This window comes from Entelurus aequoreus, linkage group LG01, assembly GCF_033978785.1.
Source record: "Entelurus aequoreus isolate RoL-2023_Sb linkage group LG01, RoL_Eaeq_v1.1, whole genome shotgun sequence".
NCBI classification, from domain to species: Eukaryota; Metazoa; Chordata; class Actinopteri; order Syngnathiformes; family Syngnathidae; genus Entelurus; species Entelurus aequoreus.
The window spans coordinates 48,579,410-48,599,529 of NC_084731.1; the positions used below are offsets into that span (position 1 = coordinate 48,579,410).

The following is a 20,120-nucleotide window of genomic DNA, read 5'->3' on the forward strand; positions in this document are numbered from 1 at the left end:
ATCTTTTAATGTTGACTTCAGCTGTGCAATCTGTTCACTCTGTTGATCTTGAAGAGATTTTTGTTCATCTAACTCTACTCTAACAATGTCATTCTGTTTTTTTACAAAAGTATCCTCATCCTCAAGCTCACCGAGTTTGTTTTTCAACCTTTCGTTTTCTGCCCACTCCTTCGCCATTAGAGATTCAGCATGATCTATTCTCCTTAATAGTTCATCTTGGTCTTGCAATTGACTTCGAAGTGTCTGCAGTTCTGTTCTCAGACCATAAATCTCACTTTGATCCTTGTCCCGCTGAAATTCAAAGAGGGATACATCAGCCATTAATGTCTCCGTCTTCTCACTCAAGCTATTTTCATTTTCTTTACTCGTCTTTACTTTAGCCCTCAAATTTTCGTTTTGTTTATCTGTCCTCACGTTCCGTATTTCAAGCTGAGAAACGTCATCATTGAGGGACTCATTCCGCTTTATCAGAATGTCTTCATTTTCTTTAAGAGACTTAACTTGTGCTCTGAGGTCACAATTCTGTGCCTCCATCTTTGCTTTCTGAGACTGAAGCATAGCCGCTTGATCACTGAGAGACTTAACCTCCTCATCAAGTTGGTTCTTGTTGTCTTGAAGAGCTTTCACTTTCGCCCTCATGTCACAATGTTGTGTATCCGTCGTTTCCTTCTGAGACTCAAGTAGAGATAACTTGTCAGTGAGGGACTTAACTTCCTCACAAAGTTGGTTATTGTTTTCGTGAAGAGCTAGAATTTGTGTCCTTAAGTCATCTTTCTCCCTCTCTTTGGTTTCATTCGTGATTTGATAATTTTGTAGGCTATTTTTGTCTTCAGAGATTTCAGCATCTGAACTTAAAGCCTCATTGTCAGTTGACTCATTTTGACCCATCTCACGTTTAAGGACACTTTTGTGATTAATCATAGTTTTCTCTTTTTCTTGATAAAATTGAACTTGTGCTTTGAAGTTAGCACATTGTGTCTCCATGTCGGCATTACGAGACTGAAGCACTGCCAGCCGATCATTCAAATACTTAATTTTATCATCTTGTTGGTCCTTGTTTTCTTGAAGATTGTATATTTGTCCACTCAAGTCGTCATTCTCCATCTCCATCTTTGCTATCTGAGATTTAAGGCGAGCTAGCTCATCACTGAGAAACTTAATTTGATCATCTTGTTGACTCATGTTTTTTGGAACAAAATGAATCTCTGTCCTTTTGTCTCCGCCGTCAGTCTCCATCTTGAAACTCTGTGATGTAAGCTGAGCCAATTTGTCTTTAAGGAAAACATTCTGTTGATTTACTGTGTCCTCATTTTGTTTGGTTTCTTTAACTTGTCTTCTTAAGTCTGTAATTACTGTCTCCATGTTGTTTTTCTGCTGTTTAAACTGAGATATCTGATCTATGAGCTGCGTATGTTGGTCGTGCAGATGGTTGTTTTCCACAGAAACTTTGATTCGTGCGGTTACATCGTCATTGTTGTCCATGTCCATGTTTACATTTTCAGATTCAAGATGAGCCGACACTTGACTGACAACTGTCACCTCACATGTATTTTCTTTTGGAACATTTGAAAGTTGAGATTGAAGATACTGAAGCTGTGTCCTCGAGTTGTCTCTCTGTGTTTCCATTTCCAAACATCGACATTGCATCAGAGAAATCTCAGAATTAATTTTCTCTGTTTCCATCTTGTCAGTCCGACTGTCAATCAATGTCATGTTATAAGTAAAGAGGTTATTCTGCTGACTGAGAATGTTTTGTTGAAGGTCATTTTCTCTCTCAATCAGAAAACTCTTAGACTGAAAATGACGGCCCAATGTTTGAGCTTTTAAATCATTTTTCTCTGTCTCTCTTTTTATATTCTCAGACTCCAGATGAGCTCGCTTGTCTTTGATAAACCTTTTTTGTTCAAGCAAAAAGCTCTGTTTTTCCAAATCGTCAACATGTTCCATCAAGTGGTCCTTGTTAAACTGTTGCCTATTCATCCATGACATCCTTCAATCTTTTTTGACAAATTGTTATTTGTCAACCAATATTTAAATATGGTATTTTCAAAATACCATAATTCAGCATGTTTGCCTAATTTACTCAAAACAGAACCTTCTTTTGACCTTTTGGGAACCATGGTCTGTCGATTTATCACAATAAGATAAAAATAAATAAAGTGTCGGCAGAATATTTCCGCTTTATGACATACTATGACACAGAAGATGTTGTAGTACAAAATATTACATCAAAAATATGTATCAGCTTGTGATAGCGAGTATGAAGTCATTTTAGACTGATAAGCTCTAATCATAAGATGACATAGAGGGTGACAGTGACGCATCGATGACAGTGACCTTAAGTTATGACATCATCAAAGTTCCTCAAGGTAAGCTGAGGACTCTCACATTTGGCTTCACGACAATTTACCTAAAACCTAAAACATACTGCAGCAGCTAATATCACAGTGCTCTAATGAGAAATCACAGATTTTCAACTCTATTATAGTAAGTATAGTATGTTATAGTGCAGTTCTACACCACTGCAGACTACAAACAATAATGAGGGTGGCAGTGTGGTCTGGTTCACTGACATGCAATGAGTGAGGTTGGTGGCTGGTGGGGAAGTGACTTTTTCAGAATCAGATTTACAAATGTTTGAAACAAATGTACGTTTGTACAAACTATACTCGGTTTGCAGCCTGCGCAGTAATTATACATTGGTACCTTTGGATATGAGTGACGCTGTGACACAGCTTGCATCTCCGAATACTCATATTAAGTAATAAAGTATGAAACATTTGAGGTGCTTACTATGAGGTCTGTCACAGCGTTACCTCTCTTTCTGGCTGTTATCTATCGTCCCCTTGGTCTCTATTTGGAATTTATCAGTGAATTTTCAGAGTTTGTCGCTGATTAGTGACGCACGCAGACAATATAAGTATAATGGGTGATTTTAATATCCATATGAATACCCTGTTAGACCCTCTGTGTGCAGCGTTTCAGACTATAATTGATAGCTGTGGTGTTACACAAATAATAAATGAACCCTTGCATTTCAACGGTAATACAATAGACCTAGTCCTTGTCCGGGGTGTCACCACCTCCAAAGTTATAGTACTCCTGTACACTAAAGTAATGTCCGATCATTACCTTTTAAAATGTGAAGTTCTGACTCATTGTCAACAAGCTACTAATCACCGCTACTTAAGCAGCCGCAACATTATTGCTACGACTCTTCCTGGCCTACTGCCTTCGGTAATGGCACCATTCCCAAATTATGTGGGCTCTATCCATAACCTCATTAACAACTTTAACGATGCCCTGCGCAACGCCATTGATAGTATAGTAAAGCTAAAAAATGCCCCTAAAAGGCGTATGCCCTGGTTGACAGAAGAAACCAGAGCTCTTAAACTATCATGTAGAAAACTGGAACGCAAATGGCGTGCGACTAAACTTGAGGTTGTCCATCAAGCATGTAGTGATAATTTAATGTGTGGAGAGGCGTTAGCTGCTCAAAGTCGTGACCCAGGATGGACCACTCCTCTTTGGATCAGTTGGTGACTTCTCTGCGTTGCTGACTTGTCTCCATTTAGGATGATCCCCTGCTGGTCTCCCAATGGACTGGACTTTCACATGAAGTCGGCACCCGGGGTGACCACTCCTTATGCATCAGTCGGTGACGTCTCTGCGCCCCGACGTGTCTACATGCAAGAGGATCCCCTGCTGCACCCACTATGGACAGGACTCTCACATTAACTGTATCCACTTGGCATCCATTGCACCGGTCGCCCGGGGCGGATCCCCACATCTGCGGTCCCTTCCAAGGTTTCTCATTGTTCCCATTGGGTTGAGTTTTTTCTTGCCCTGATGTGGGATCTGATCCGAGGATGTCGTTATGGCTTGTGCAGCCCTTTGAGACACTTGTGATTAAAGGCTATATAAGTAAAGTTTGATTGATCGATATTGCGAAACAGCGTCGGACATTGAAATTAAGTAAAATAATTTAAGTACAATAGAATATTGTAAAAAGATTTATTGTCATCAAACATGAGAGCATGATGAAATTACAGGTGGCCACTCTGTTAGGTGCAGTTAATATACAAGAAAAACAATTGATAACAATTGATACAAAGAGAAAATGGACTGCCAACCCATCGATCCATTACTGCTTGTCCCTCCCAAGGATCCAAGGGGGTAAAAACATAAAAATACAGAGAAACTCTACGATGATTAGTTGGTTTACGTATGAGAAAATCCATGATGATTGGTTGGTTTACGTATGATGAGTCACAATTGGCTAAAGTTAGGGCCAAACATTAAGGCAGACCAATCAGGCAAGATAGGGCGGGCAATCACACTTTAAAATCAGGAAGCAAAATCAAAACACATTGCCCGCAATGGTGGCAGAAACCACATGAGGCAACAGTTTTGTTTAAATAACTGTTTCTTCCAGGGTGCATCAATAGGCAATTTACCTGTACTTTTACTTTACTGAAATTATTTTCAAGATTTTATAAACGTTCTTTTCGTTCTGTGTATTTCCGGTCTTGTCACCCCCTCCCGGGCAGAAGGGAAACGCAGCTGTGCGGCTGGATCAAAAGAGACGTCGGAGACGATTTGCTGAACAAAAAGTTGCTTTATTACAAGTCCTTAAACAGGTCTGCAGTACCCGGAGGAGATCAGGTCAAAAATGAAAGACTCCTAACTTGGAGAAGCCAAACCATCGGTTTTATATTCCTTCTTTCTCTGTCTGAGTGTGTGCTAAGTCAGGACAGCACAACCTGGCCATGTAAGGAGATGTTCGTGTGTAGTGACTGGAAAGACAACAGATATATATACCATAACTTGTAGGTTGATGTTTAAGATAAGCATGGAATCTCTATTCCCGGATAAAGCTATAACTTTTGCATTCCGAAGCCTGGTTTTATTACTTCTCGTAAGAGCTAATTCCAGTCCACATGCGAATTTCCAACTAAGACTCCTTAATGTATTATGGTTCCAACCATTATTTACTTAAACCTGGTGGTTCACTTTCTCTAAGTTGAATATAAACATTCACCATATGTTGAACATAATGTGAGTCAATTAATTCACTAACTTGACAGTACACAGCTGTGTGAGCAAACCTCTCAGGGAGGAGAGGGGAAAGTGTCAATACCGATTACCCAATGCTGCTTAGTTAACAGTAAAAAGGTTAAATATGATTCCCGTCCTGGCACAAAAATGTTAACTTTTATTGATTTATGTTTGTGAATGTCTGTTTTATGGGAGTGGGACACACTTTTCCTTTGGCTGGGTTAGTGTCATTTTGCCATTGTGGTTTCTGTTGAAACAGTAATTTATCCTGTGCTGAAAAGTCCCCATTCCAGTATATATTTTGGTGTTTATTTAATATTATTGTTTAACTGCCTTTAGTTTAATTTGTTGTCAGTGCTTTCCCTCTCATTTTGTACAAGGTACCACAACTTTGCAAGTAAAAAAATGTTAAGACACACAGGCCATGTTTCAAGTTGATGTTTATTATAATAAACAATCAAAGTGAGCCTTTATTCTCTGCCTACTTGTTTGGTACAAAGTTGTACATTATGTTCCATCCATCCATTTTCTACCGCTTGTCCCTTTTGGGGTCGTGGGGGGTGCAGGAGCCTATCTCAGCTGCATTCGGGCGGAAGGCGGGGTACACCCTGGACAAGTCGCCACCTCATCGCAGGGCCAACACAGATAGACAACATTCACACTCACATTTACACACTAGGGCCAATTTAGTGTTGCCAATCAACCTATCCCCAGGTGCATGTCTTTGGAGGTGGGAGGTAGCCGGAATACCTGGAGGGAACCTACGCAGTCACGGGGAGAACATGCAAACTCCACACAGAAAGATCCCGAGCCCGGGATTGAACTCAGGACTACTCAGGACCTTCGTATTGTGAGGCACATGCACTAACCCCTGTGCCACCGTGCTTGACATATATAATTATATGTATACGTAGTGTTGTTGTGGCAAGCAAGTTTTGCCGTGTAGCTTACGACAATTCTGTGGGGATAGCTTAATCTGTAGTTTAGTTACCTTTTAATTGAGAGTAACTATTAACATAGCTCACTACCTTTAAGTAGCTTGCCCATTGCTGCCGAATGGCCCCTGGGTAAAAACGTTTTTTAACTCTGTTTGTCCTGCTCTTGTGTGACCGAAATCGCTCTCCTGTTGGCGGCAGCTTAAACAAGTACTGACCAGGGTGAGAGCTGTCTGCCAAGATTTTTTTTGCTCTGCGGTGGCAGCGAGATCGAGCAATGTCCTCGAGGGAGGGTATAGGGCGGCCGATAATCTTCGCCACTGTCCTGGTCACCCTTTACAGTGCCTTTACCATGAATTGATTAACGTGGACCCTGACTTAAACAAGTTGAAAAACTTATTCGGGTGTTACCATTTAGTGGTCAATTGTACGGAATATGTACTGTACTGTGTAATCTACTAATAAAAGTCTCAATCATTTCCCATCTGCAGCAGAGCAGGCATCAAACCACACAGTTACGCAGTACATCAGCACTGCCTCCATGGCGGCCCGATAAAAAGATATAATTAATATATAAGATGCGCTTAAATATTTTAACATGTAACATGCCTTTTAAAAAGAAAAACAAACTTTTAGAAGTAAATAATGTATACAAATATTACAATAGAATGTAGGATAAACTCCAGTAATGTTATAGTGTAATGTAATAATGTACAGCATTGTAGCTGAGATAGGCTCCAGCGCCCCCTGTGACCCTGAAGGGAATAAGCGGTAGAAAATGGATGGATGGATTTACCTTGGAGTGTGAACTTCTATGGTATCTCTTTCAAGATGCTTTTCAGTCAAACACCATTGGCAGCTTCTCCATATTTTCATAGATAAATGCCGTTTTTTTAGATATTATTTTAATGTCCTTGCCTGGCATTAATGACTAATTTTGCTTCAAGAGTGCAGCCTAGCGGTTCGAGGTTTCCCACTGCTTTGCCAAGTTGGCTACGCATTCTGTCATATTTTTGATGATTTCCTTCTTTAATTCATTTAAAATAAACCGCTTCTCAGCACTGTCCTTTACACTCATTGTATTTTTTCCCATGGTTGGAAAACCCAAGCTATGCTAATCTGTAGCTATAAGCTAATGCTAGTAAGTAAGTCCTGGGGTTTTGGTCTAAACTTAGAGTACAAGGTTTAATGTAACATTCCCCATAGCTGTTGGGCTTGTAACACATTTTTGCTCACAACCTAAAGCCGAGAGACAGCTTGTATTCTAAGAAATAACACTGTGTTTAATTTCATGTCAGCGTTCTTTACACATACACAGGTGAAACTAAAAAAAAAAGGAATATCGTGCAAAAATGTTTGTTCCAGCAATTAGATATACAATGTGAAACTAATATAGGCTCATAACATGCAACTCAAGATATTATTTTCTTTTAAGTCTTCTTGATATGATTTTAATGATTATTTATGAAAACCTTGAATTGAGAAGCTCAGAAAATGTGGGGTTTTCAAAGACTAAGCCATTAACATCAAAATTATGAGCAATAAATGCCTGACTTATCTTAGTTTGCATGTAACGAGTTTATATCACATATTAGCTTGAAGTTGAATTGCTGACATGAATGAACTTTTACACCACATTATATTTTTTTGAGTTTCACCTGTATACTGCAAGAAAGATCACATATACTTAAGTTCACTCCTTCACCTTGAATTGTAAGAGATATTGAATTTCACACTCAAAACATAGGAAAGTATATAAAGTTAAAAGTTAAAGTACCACTGATAGTCACACACACACTAGGTGTAGTGAAATTACTCTCTGCGTTTGACCCATTCCCTTGTTTCACACCCTGGGAGGTGAGGGAGCAGTGAGCAGCAGTGGTGGCCGCGCTCGGGAATCAAATTGCGCAGCAATAAAGCAATTGACCTACATACACTAACCAGACATAAAATATGTGAGAAAATGTTGTTTAAACAGTCTTGTTTTTTTCTTTCTTTTTTTTCCAACAGTCCATCCACCTCAATGAAGGTCATTAATCTTTCGAAGTAAAAGTGAGCTAAGAGGAACAAGCATCCTGTACATCTGACAAAACAAAACTACAAAGCAGCCGAGTCAAAATGCAACTGAAAAATGCAGGGGAAAATTCAACTACTCGGACACCACCAACTGCAAATCAAGTGGAACAGCGGACCGGAAGAAGCCAAAGTACTTGCCATCATACTTTAACAAATATCTAGGATCATAACCACAAGGTAAGATAAACAAAATACACAAGACACAAACATTAAATTATGCAGTCACTCATTTTTTACATTCGAGAACAAGATACAAAAGATTGCTAAACAAGAGGATCTGGAATTGGGATCTGAGTCGAGTATGTCGTTGTAGCTTGTGCAGCCCTTTGAGACACTTGTGATTAAGGGCTATATAAATAAACTTTGATAGTTTCAGCGCCTGTTTATGAAAGTCAAAATAATATTTTCTTTTAAATGATAATCCAAACCTGTATTGAAGTTCCATCCAAGGAACTCAGACGTATCCACAAGCTTTGACCCAGAATTCTGGAAACAAATATGCCTCAATACTTCTCGTTTGATTAAGAATCCGAATTTACGACTGATTCAGCTCAAAATACTTTACAGAATACATTACACCGGTCTAAGAATGTATAAAATGGGTTTAGCTGACTAACATTTGTGTACACTGCTCAGATAATAAGGTAGATAACTACTTACACTCAATGAGGTCATGTGCTCCCGTGAGTAACTTTTGGCTTGGAGTGTGCGAGAACCTATCATTAGCGTTAAAGATTCCTATTCCCATCCCTCCTGCACTCTGCCTGTTGGGTGATCTCTCCGCAACTGATCTTGATATAAACAAAACATACCTCCTTATAAATGCATTAGGCATCGCCAAGAAAACTATTCTCATGAATTGGAAATCAAAAAATAATTTATGTATAAACCTTTACAAAAACATTTTATTAGATTATGTAGTTATGGAAAAACTGTCTGCTGAATCAAAACAACAACTGACAGAATTCAGATCTCTTTGGGCACCGCTAATTAATTTCCTGACCTGACTCCCATGGGGGCCGGGGCTGGGGCTCTCTCCCAGGGGTCTTGCTCCGTGGGTGGGGGTTCATGGGTGCCGGGGGGGACCGTGTGCCGCGGGGTCAGGTGGGCCTGGGGTGTGTTCCCTGGTTCCGGCCTGGCGGGCCGATGCATGAGTGGTCTGGCGGCCGGGGATGTATGGGGGTGCCTGGGCGGGGGTTGGGGTGCAGGTGAGGCTGTTGGGGGCGGCCGCCTTGGGTTGGGCGGGGGGTTGTCCCTCTCGTGGGTGGTTGGGCGGGGGGTTGCGCCCGTGGGGCTGGGGCCTTGCCGCTGTTGGGCGGGGGTCGGCTCGTGCCCCTCTGGCCCCGGGTGTCCATGGGCCTCCTCCTTCCCCTGGGGCGCGGGGCGGGGTCTGCCCGGGGTCGCCCAACGCTGCGGCTGTACGGGCCCGCCTGGTGCCGGGTTGGGGGGCTGCTTGCCTCCCTTGTTGGGGCCCCGGCGGTGCTGCCCGACTGCCCTGCGGGTTCCCCCTCCTGTGTTTTACTCCGCCCTTATTTATTTATTAATTTTATTTATATATATTCTTATATATATTTTTAAATTATCTATTGAATAAATTTGATTTATTTTGTTAAATTATATATGTGTATATATGGGTGCGCGTGTATGTGTGTGTGTGTGTGTACGTTTGTATGTATGTATGGTGGAATCTGTGTGTATGTATGTAGGTACATGTGTGTGTGTCGCTGCCCCGGTGTGCATTGCTGATCGCGGCACCAGGCCTGCTGAGATGCCGTGGCATGCCGGCTGTGGGCGCGGGGCTGGGCCCTTATGGCCCTTTGCCGGATGGGATGCCTGGTGGGTAGTGGGCGGGGGGGCCTGGACGTGCGGGAAGGGCTGCGGGGTTTGGTGGCGCTGGGCACTGTTGGCGACCAGGCCTCTTGTTTATTTTTATTTATTTAATTTTATTTAAAGGGTTTATTTTTATTTTATTTATTTCTTTATTTATTTTTGTGTATATGTGTGCATATGTATATGTATGTAGGTGTATATAAGTGTGTGTGTGTGTGTGTGTGTGTGTGTATGTGTATATGTATATGCATGCATGTGTGTATGTGTATATACATATATGTATGTATATGTGTATGTGTGTATGTATGTGTTGGTGTGTGTATGGGTGTGGATGTCCGGTGGATCGATTGGCGTGGCTGTGGATGAGTTGGGGTAGGTGGGTTGGTGGCCTCGGTGGTAGCTGGGGGTGTGCGTTGTTGTGGTTTACAGGGTCGGTCGCTTTTTTTTTTGTTTCGGTTTCGGCGACCGCGGGTGTTTGTACTGCGGACGGGCGATGGTGTTGATGGTTGCTGTGGTACTGCCGGCGGTTGGCGTCGCTGTGTTGGGTTGGGGTGGTTGGGGGACTGTGGCTGGTATCTGTGCGCTTGTGGGGTTGTGGGGGCTGGCTGGCGTTGGCTTGCCGGCTGGTTTGGGGGCTGGCGTGCAGACGGGATGCATTGACTTCTTCCCCCGTTGGGGGGTGCCATCCCCTGGCCGGGACTCGTATGGGCACGTTGCTGTGTGGATGGCCGGGATGCGGTGTTTGCATTGGGCATGGGGGCTGTGCAGTTTTTCTGCGTTTGGTTGCTGGTATGGGCTCTGCGGGGTTGGGTTGGGGCGGGCGGGGGCTGGCTTTGTTTGGCGAAGGGTGGGCTCGCGTGGCGTCACGCTTAACTGGTCTGGTGTGGGTCACGGGCTGTGGGGGGGGGGGGGGGGGCGGCTTCCTGGCCGTAGTTCCTGGTTGTCGGCCGCATGGACCGGGGGGGATTTCCGGGCCCTCTACTCCTCCTACTTATAGCACACACAGACACACATATATAAGACTTTGGGGGATTGTCCTGCGGGGAGGCATGGCGGGGGGATGAGGATGCCTCCTATGGGGCTCCAGTCCTCCTGTCTTGTCCCCTGCTCGTCCATCCCTCAATCTTAGCTGCATATTAGACACTTAGGATTTGGGGGGCTCGGCTTGGTTGGGACCCACCAAGACCTTGATGTCCCTCAATTTTAATCGCATTATTAGTTCCCATAAGCATACATATCTCACTCCCGCTACAGTACACGCATCAATAGGGACTGGAGGTCGGCTGTAATGGCTGACCTCCTAATTTTAACTACACAGTAGACACTATGGGGGCCTTTTACACATGGGGTTGGGGTTCGGCGCACCCCTCATTGCCTCGTCGGCCGCCGCGGATTGCGGGGACTGCGGTCTGGTGGTCTGCCAGGCTTTTATTCATTTATTATATATATATATATATATATATATATATATATATATATATATATATATATATATATATATATATATATATATATATATATATATATATATATATATATATATATATGTATATATATATATATATATATATATATATATATATATATATATATATATATATATATATATATATATAATTTTTTATTTTTTTTAATTCATTTAAAAAACATTGTTTTATTATTTACTTATTTTATTTTATTTTATTTTTATTTTATTTATTTATTTTTATTGGTTATTTTTAATTGAATTTAATTTTTTTATTTATTTTATTTTATTTTACTTTTTTATTTTTATTTTTTTATTTTTTATTTATTTTATTTTTAATATCTTAATTTTTTAATTTTTTTTTAATTATTATTATTATTTTTGTTTAATCTTATTATTTATTTGTGTGTGGCGTTGCGCGGGTCTCGTTTCCTGTTGGGTGGGGTCCATGCCCTTGTGGCCCGACCTTGCGCTGTGGGGTCTCTGTTGGTGACTTGATGTGGTGGCGGCGCGGCGCCCATGTCTGGTCTGGATGCTGTGTCTCGGTTGTTTGGGCGGTGGTGTGTTTGTTTGGTTTGGGTTGGGGTGGTGGGGTCTTTTGGTGGGGGGGAGGGTGTTGGTGTCTCTTGTTTGCGTGTTGGCGTTTGGGCTGGCTGGCGGGCTGGCGCTGGCTGGTCTCCGTGATCCTGTTGGCGTGTGGTTGCCGGTCGCGGTTTTTTTTGATCGCTTTGATTTGATTGGGTATTGCGGCTGCTGTTTCTGCTGCCGTTTGTTTGTGGTGTGGGCGCCCGTGGCTGCTGGGTCTGGTGCAGGGGGGTGGCTGATGTTGTGACTGGTGGCAGCGCGCGCGCGTGGTGGTTGTCGGGGCTGACAAACTGTGTATATGTATGTATGTGTGTGTATGTATGTATGTATGTATGTATGTATATATTGTGTATGTGTATGTATGTATGTATATGTATATATGTGTATATGTGTGTGTATGTATGTATGTATGTATGTATATATATGTGTACGTGAATGTGTATGTATGTGTATGTATATGTATATATGTGTAAGTGTGTGTATGTGTGTGTGTGCATGTGTATGTGTATGTGTATGTATATAGATATGTATGTATATTTCTGGGGGTACGTTCTGGGCCTGCCCTTCAGGTGGGGGTCGGCGCCTCAGGCTACTGCATCCGGACTGCGTGTCTGGAGCTCCTGGGTCCCACCGTCCATCCCTTCCGAGTGCCCGTCTTGGTTGGGGCCTGCTGGGTCTAGTCCCTGCGTCTACTGTGGTGGCTTGGTGCTGCAGGGTATTCCGAGGTGCTGCGAGTCGGCCAGTTGTTGGGGTAGAGACCTTGTGTGTCAGCATGTCTGTGATCTTCTTTTAATTCTTTTTTTTTTTAATAGATTTAATTATTTATTTATTTTTATTTTTTATTATATTTTATTTATTTATTTTTTTCCCCGTACCTCAGTGTAATAATGCTTATTGTCATTTCTGTATTATTTTTTATTTTCGCTAACTGCTTATTTGCTATTACTTTTACCATCATCTTTGTACATGTCGTATTTGCTGATGTTGCTCTATTGTTGTTGTTGTTGTTGTTGTGTTTGCTGTTGTTGTTTTTGTCTCTCTGTCAATCCCCCTCTTGTCCCCACAATTCCCCCCTCTGTCTTCTTTTTTTTTTTCTCTTTCAATCTCCTCCTGCTCTGGCCCGGCTGCACCAAATGATAATATAAATACATTTAATAAAGTCAAATACAAATAAGGCAACAAGAGAAGTATCCTACACTTCTCTTTTGTAAAGTAAATCTGAACAGCCGATATGGGCATCTACATCTACTATATGATTTGCCTGAGAAGCTGGACAGGACAAAAAAAAAAAAAAAAAAAAATGAAGTTCCATCTATCCATCCATTTTCTACCGCTTGTCCCTCTCGGGGGTCGTGGGAGTTGCTGGAGCCTTTCCGAGCTGCACTCGGGCGTATTATATCAATTTATTTTACTCCGTTGAAATAAAAATGTACATGGTGTCTACAAACAAAAACTAATAACTAATAACTCTTTATGCATGCAATTTCTAATGTACAGTATACTGTAAATAGTTCACAAATGATTAACTATTCCACTCACACAATACAAGACATACAATAAGACAATATCCAACCAATTTTGGTCTAAAAATAGAAATAAAAAGATGTAAGGTTTTACTTCCTAATGCTGAAAAAAGTCAGTGCATTAAATTGTCTGCGCAACCAGGATAAGTGGCTCTCTGGTAACCAAGCAACGCAGGATGTTATCACTAATCAGTGGGAGTGACATGCTAACACCCAATCAGGTAATGGTATCAAATTATCAAGATTGGTTGCACCATCTTGTCATCTCGTCGTTTATTTTTTGCCCGCAGTGAGGAGAAAGTAAAAATGAGTGCTGCAGAGAGCAAATAAATTGTCGATAAAACAAGAAAACTCTCTCGATAGTATGGCAGTTTTTTTTTGTTTTTTTTTTAAACAGACCAAGGCGCTCAAAATCAGTAATACGACACCACCTTAGCTGGGCTCACCTTTGAGTACAGCCAGCACTAAACCTAAAAAAAAATGTCATATCGTTTATATTTTCCAACTTTGCACTATTTGGTACACTTAAGGGTTTCCCCTAAATTGCCAAGATACCTGTGGTGGGGGCGTGGTCACCATGACGTCATCGAGTAATTTGCATAATTTGCTAGGATGACATGATTTTCTTTTAAAAGGCTCAATAAATGGATACATACATTTAAAACAAATCTGTTATTATCAATTAACATTAACATCTTAACTTTTTTTTTTATTTTATCGTTTTGCCATATTTTTAATTGCTGCTGCTTTTTGCTCAATGTACTTCGGTGAGATATTTTCAAGAGTTTACAGACTTTTAATGACTTTTTAAATGTTTATTTCTTGTGTTGTTATAAAATGTAGTCGTGTTTAGAGACTACTTCTGTTTAGAGACTCTAGTATTGCACTAACAACTTTCAAGTACAACAATGAGTAGATGAGTGTTATGTGTGTGTATATGTGTAAATAAATTAACACTGAAATTCAAGTATTTCTTTTATTTATATATAATAAAAAAAAAAAATATATATATATATATATATATATATATATATATATATATATATATATATATATATATATATATATATATATATATATATATATATATATATAGCTAGAATTCACTGAAAGTCAAGTACTTCTTATATATATATATATATATGAAACGCAAGCTTCATATGAATGGCCCTTGACAGCGTCATACCCCCGCTACCACCAAACCCCCCCCCCAACCCCGCCCACCTCAACCGACGCACGGAGGGGGGGCGGGGGAGGGGGTTTGATGTGTGTGTGTGGGGGGGGGGGGGTTTGGTGGTAGCGGGGGTGTATAATGTAGCCCAGAAGAGTTAGGGATGCATGGGATTCTGGGTATTTGTTCTGTTGTGTTTATGTTGTGTTACGATGCGGATGTTCTCCCGAAATGTGTTTGTCATTCTTGTTTGGTGTGGGTTCACAGTGTGGCGCATATTAGTAAGAGTGTTAAAGTTGTTTATACGGACACCCTCAGTGTGACCTGTATGGCTGTTGACCAAGTATGACTTGCAGTCACTGACGTGTGTAAGCAGAGGCTGCATACAACATGTGACTGGGCCGGCACGCAGATAGTATGGTGAAAGAGCGGACGCGACGACAGGTTGTAGAGGACGCTAATAAAGGCAGTGCCATCAGGGCACGCCCTCAATATTGTTGTCCGGGTGAAAATCGGAGAATATTTGCCCCGGGAGATTTCCGGGAGAGGCACTGAAATCCGGGAAGGTGTGTAAGTATGCAGCTGAGCCGCATCAGAGTGGTCAAAGAGCCGCATGCGGCTCCGGAGCCGCGGGTTGCCGACCCCTGGTCTAGACCTATCTCATGTTCCCTATTAGCTGTAGTGAGCATGATGTCACACTTGCTTTGCGTTGTTGCTCCAGTTGGACTTTCTCTTCCTAAAAGCCGCCACTGTCCTCTTAATATTTGCACATTTTGTAGATGGCTGTCCGCAGGTATATCTGCAATATATATAAAAATCTCATCCCCATCACAGACATGCTGACAACGCTCCAGACAATGGCGTGCGTTTTGTTTACATCCGGTTTTGATAGCGCGGTTTTCCGTGATCAAAGTCCTTTTTCAGTGGTCAAGTTTTCGTTACTTGTCAATAGTGCACACATAAAAGGTTATTTATATATCAAATCATACTGTAATGACCAGCTAATGTTATTGTTTCATGTTTGTGTGGTTCTGATTTGATGTCAGTTGTTCACATGTTTACAAACACACCGTCCGTGCCTGAAAGGTGATTGACGGAGAATGAGGAAGTGTTGTTGTGTGTCCGGGGATCTTTGGACTCAAAAGAGACAAAAGTGTTTGCATGGCAGGGAAAACTTGTTTGAATTGTGCCGTTTGCTATCATAATTCTGGTAATGAAAGTTAAAGATAGCGTTGGACTTTGTGTGATTTTTTCCTGGGGGGGGCTATACTATATCATATTACTTTAAATTGTTTCCAAAGTAAAAAAAAATTACTATTTTTAAGGTGTGGCGGTAATAAAAATGCTGTGGCGGCCCGCCACATTCAATTACATTAAGGGGAAACCCTGCACTTTATTAAACGGGAACTGCACGCTTTTTGGGAATTTTGCCTATCATTCACAATCATTATTAAAGACATTCAGTTCACAGAATTTGAATGTAAAAAAATGTGTTACATATATTCAGTGTCCAAAAATAGCTCTCGTATTAAAGACACAAATTAACCTTAAGAAATTAAGAGATTTCAGAACCTTTAACATATATCAGCAACCTATCATTTCAAACAGGCAAATTCCCAGACAAAATGAAAATAGCAAAAATCCTACCGATTTATAAGACTGGAGACAAACACCAGTTTACAAACTACAGACCTGTTTCTCTACTTCCACAATTTTCTAAAATCATTGAAAACTGTTTATACAAATTCATAAATAAAAATGAAACATTCACAGACAACAGAGCCAACATCTCAACATCAATGGCATTAATCGAAATAACTGAAGAGATCACAAATGCAATAGATAGTGAAAAATGTGCTGCTGCAGTGTTTATGGATGTAACAAAAACATTTGACACAATTAATCATAACATCTTAATAAACAAATTAGAACGGTATGGCATCAGAGGGTTGGTCTTGAACTGGATAAGAAGCTACTTAACCAACAGGAAGCAATATGTGAAGATAGGCGAACACACTTCCACAGAGCTAAAAATATCTTGTGGTGTACCTCAGAAATCAATACTCGGACCAAAATTGTTCAATCTCTATATAAATGACATTTGTAAAGTTACAAAGGACTTAAAGTTAATATTATTTGCAGATGATACAACAGCATTTTGTTCAGGAGAGAACACACAAAAGATAATACAAATAATAACAGAAGAAATTAACAAATTAAAGAGGTGGTTTGACAAAAACAGAATCTTTGAATCTCAGTAAAACTAAAATAATGCTATTTGGTAACAGTAGAAGAGAAAGTCAAACACAAATACAGACAGACGGAGTAAATATTGAAAGGGTAAAAGAAAACACATTTTTGGGTGTAATAATAGATGATAAAATGAATTAGAAATCTCATGTAAAAAATATACACCAAAAAGTAGCAAGAAACACGTCAATAATGAATAAAGCAAAACATGTTCTAGACCAAAAATCACTTTATATTCTTTACTGCTCGCTAGTGTTACCATGTCTGAGTTATTGTGTAGAAATATGGGGAAACAACTACAAATGTGCGCTTCATTCACTAACGGTGTTACAAAAAAGATCCATTTAGAATAATACATAATGTTGGATATAGAGAACATACAAACCCTTTATTTATTAAATTATTAGTTTAATAAATATTTAATTGAATAATTAATTAAATCACAATTATTGAAATTCAACTATTTGGTGGATTTGCAAACAACTAAAATTATGTACAAAGCAAACTATAACCTGCTACCCAAGAATGTACAACAATTCTTCTCAACAAAAGAGGAGAAATATAACCACAGAGGAAAATCTAATTTGAAAAATTTGTATGCTCGTACAACACTTAAAACCTTTAGTATATCAGTATGTGGAATTAAATTATGGAATGGATTAACCAAAGAAATCAAACAAATATGATTCAGTTTAAGAGACTCTTCAAACTACGAGTGTTCACAAAGTACACAGAACAAGAATTATGAAGAACATCTTGAACTCTTTTTTATTTTTATTGAGACAAAGATTATTTATGTATTTAATATTTGTATGTTTACCATGGTATATTATTTATTTATTATTTATTTGTTCACTGTTTGTTACAGAGAACAAGGGAATTGGATAAAATTGCTATGGTATGAAAAGGGGTAGGATTAAATAAGCTCTGCTTCTTCCTACTCCTTTTCGGACGTGCTGTAATGAAACAACTGGAATTGTGTTAGAGTTAGAGTTAAGAGTTTGAGTTTATTTCGAACATGCAAGCATACAACATGATACATCACAATTTCCGGTTTCTCTTTTCAACATGGAGTAGGAAGAAGCAGAGCTTATTTAATCCTACCCCTTTTCTTTACATAACAGTTGCTGAAACTTTTTTATTCACTTCCTGTTCTCAATTTATTCACAATAAACTCCATAGGTAATCACAATAAAAATAAATAAATAAATAATAGTAAGAATTTAATAATAATAATTGGTGAAGAAAGTCATATTTCATATGATGAGATAAGTAAGATTACTTTAAGAATGAATGAATGGATGGATGAAATAAATTGAAAATGTTTGTCATGGTTCTTCTTCTTTGTACTTTGTAAACACTTTAAGTTTGAAGAGTTTCTTGAAGTGGATCATATTAGTACATTGTTTGATTGCTTTGCTTAATCCATTCCATAATTTAATTCCACATACTGATATACTGAAGGTCTTAAGTGTTGTACGTGCGTACAAATGTTTTGAATTACATTTTTCCTCTAAGATTATATTTCTCCTCTTTTGTTGAGAAGAATTGTTGTATATTCTTGGGTAGCAGGTTATAGTTTGCTTTGTGCATAATTTTAGCTGTTTGCAAATTCACTATGTCGTGGAATTTCAGTATCTTTGATTCAATAAATAAAGGATTTGTATGTTCTCTATATCCAACATTATGTATTATTCTAACTGATCTTTTTTGTAACACCGTTAATGAATGAAGTGTACTTTTGTAATTATTTCCCCATATTTCTACACAGTAGCTCAGATATGGTAACACTAGTGAGCAGTATAGAATATGAAGTGATTTTTTGTCTAGAACATGTTTTGCTTTATTCATTATTTACGTGTTTCTTGCTACTTTATGTTGTATATTTTTTACGTGAGATTTCCAGTTCAATTTATCATCAATCATTATACCTACAAATTTGGTTTCATTTACTCTTTCAATTTCTATTCCGTCTATTTGTATTTGTGTTTGACTTTCTCTTCTACTATTACCAAATAGCATTATTTTAGTTTTACTAAGATTCAACGATAGTCTGTTTTTGTCAAACCATCTTTTTAATTTGTTAATTTCTTCTGTTATCATTTGTATTATCTCCTGTGTGTTCTCTCCTGAACAAAACGCTGTTGTATCATCCGCAAATAATACTAACTTTAAATCTTTTGTAACTTTACAAATGTCATTTATATAGAGATTGAATAATTTAGGTCCTAGTATTGATCCCTGAGGTACACCACAGGATATATTTAGCGTTGTAGACATGTGTTCGCCTAGCTTCACGTATTGTTTCCTGTTCGTTAGATAACTTTTCATCCAGTTTAAGACTAACCCTCTGATGCCATATCGTTCTAGTTTTTTGATTAAAATATTGTGATTAATTGTGTCAAATGCTTTAGTTAGATCCATAAAAACTGCTGCTGCTGCACATTTTTTACTGTCTATTGCATTGGTAATTTCTTCTGTAATTTCAGTTAAAGCCATTGAAGTTGAGACATTAGCTCTATATCCATATTGGTTCTCTTCGAGTATTCTATTTTTATTTATGAAACTCTCTAATCTGTTATTAAACAGTTTTTCAATGATTTTAGAAAATTGTGGAAGTAAAGAAACAGGTCTATAATTTGTAAATTGATGTTTATCTCCAGTCTTATAAATTGGTGCAACTTTAGCTATTTTCATTTCGTTTGGGAATGTACCTGTTTAAAATGATAGATTACTAATATACATTAATGGTCCTGAGATCTCTTCTATAACCTTTTTTATCGTTTCCATATCAATTCCATTACAATCAGTTGAAGTCTTAGATTTACATTTTTTCACGATTGTAACTATTTCCTCCTGTGTCACATTACTGAGGAACATGGAGTTGGGATTTCGCTCTATGGTATCATTATAGTCCTCAATTGGAACTGGGTCTGGAATCCTTTCTTCCAATTTTGGTCCAATATTTACAAAATAATTATTGAAGCTTTCAACCACTTCCTTTATGTTGTCATTGTTTTTATTTCTGTCTAAAAAGTATTGAGGGTAGTCCCTCTTTGTGCCATTTTTAAAAATGCTATTGAGGATGCCCCATGTTGCTCTCATATTATTTTTGTTCCTGTCCACTAATTCACTGTAATATTATTTTCTACATGATCGTAGTATGTCTGTTAACTTGTTTTTATACTTTTTCTACTTAATTTCTGCCTCTATAGTTCTTTGTGCTA

At 39.1% G+C, this 20,120-nt stretch overlaps 1 protein-coding gene across 1 annotated transcript in view; it reads right to left on the reverse strand.

Annotated features, from left to right (window-relative positions):
- The window catches only part of guca1ab.2 (guanylate cyclase activator 1Ab.2), a 47,384-nt gene that overhangs the window by 13,370 nt on the left and 13,894 nt on the right, over nucleotides 1-20,120 (reverse strand). The window lies entirely within an intron of this gene.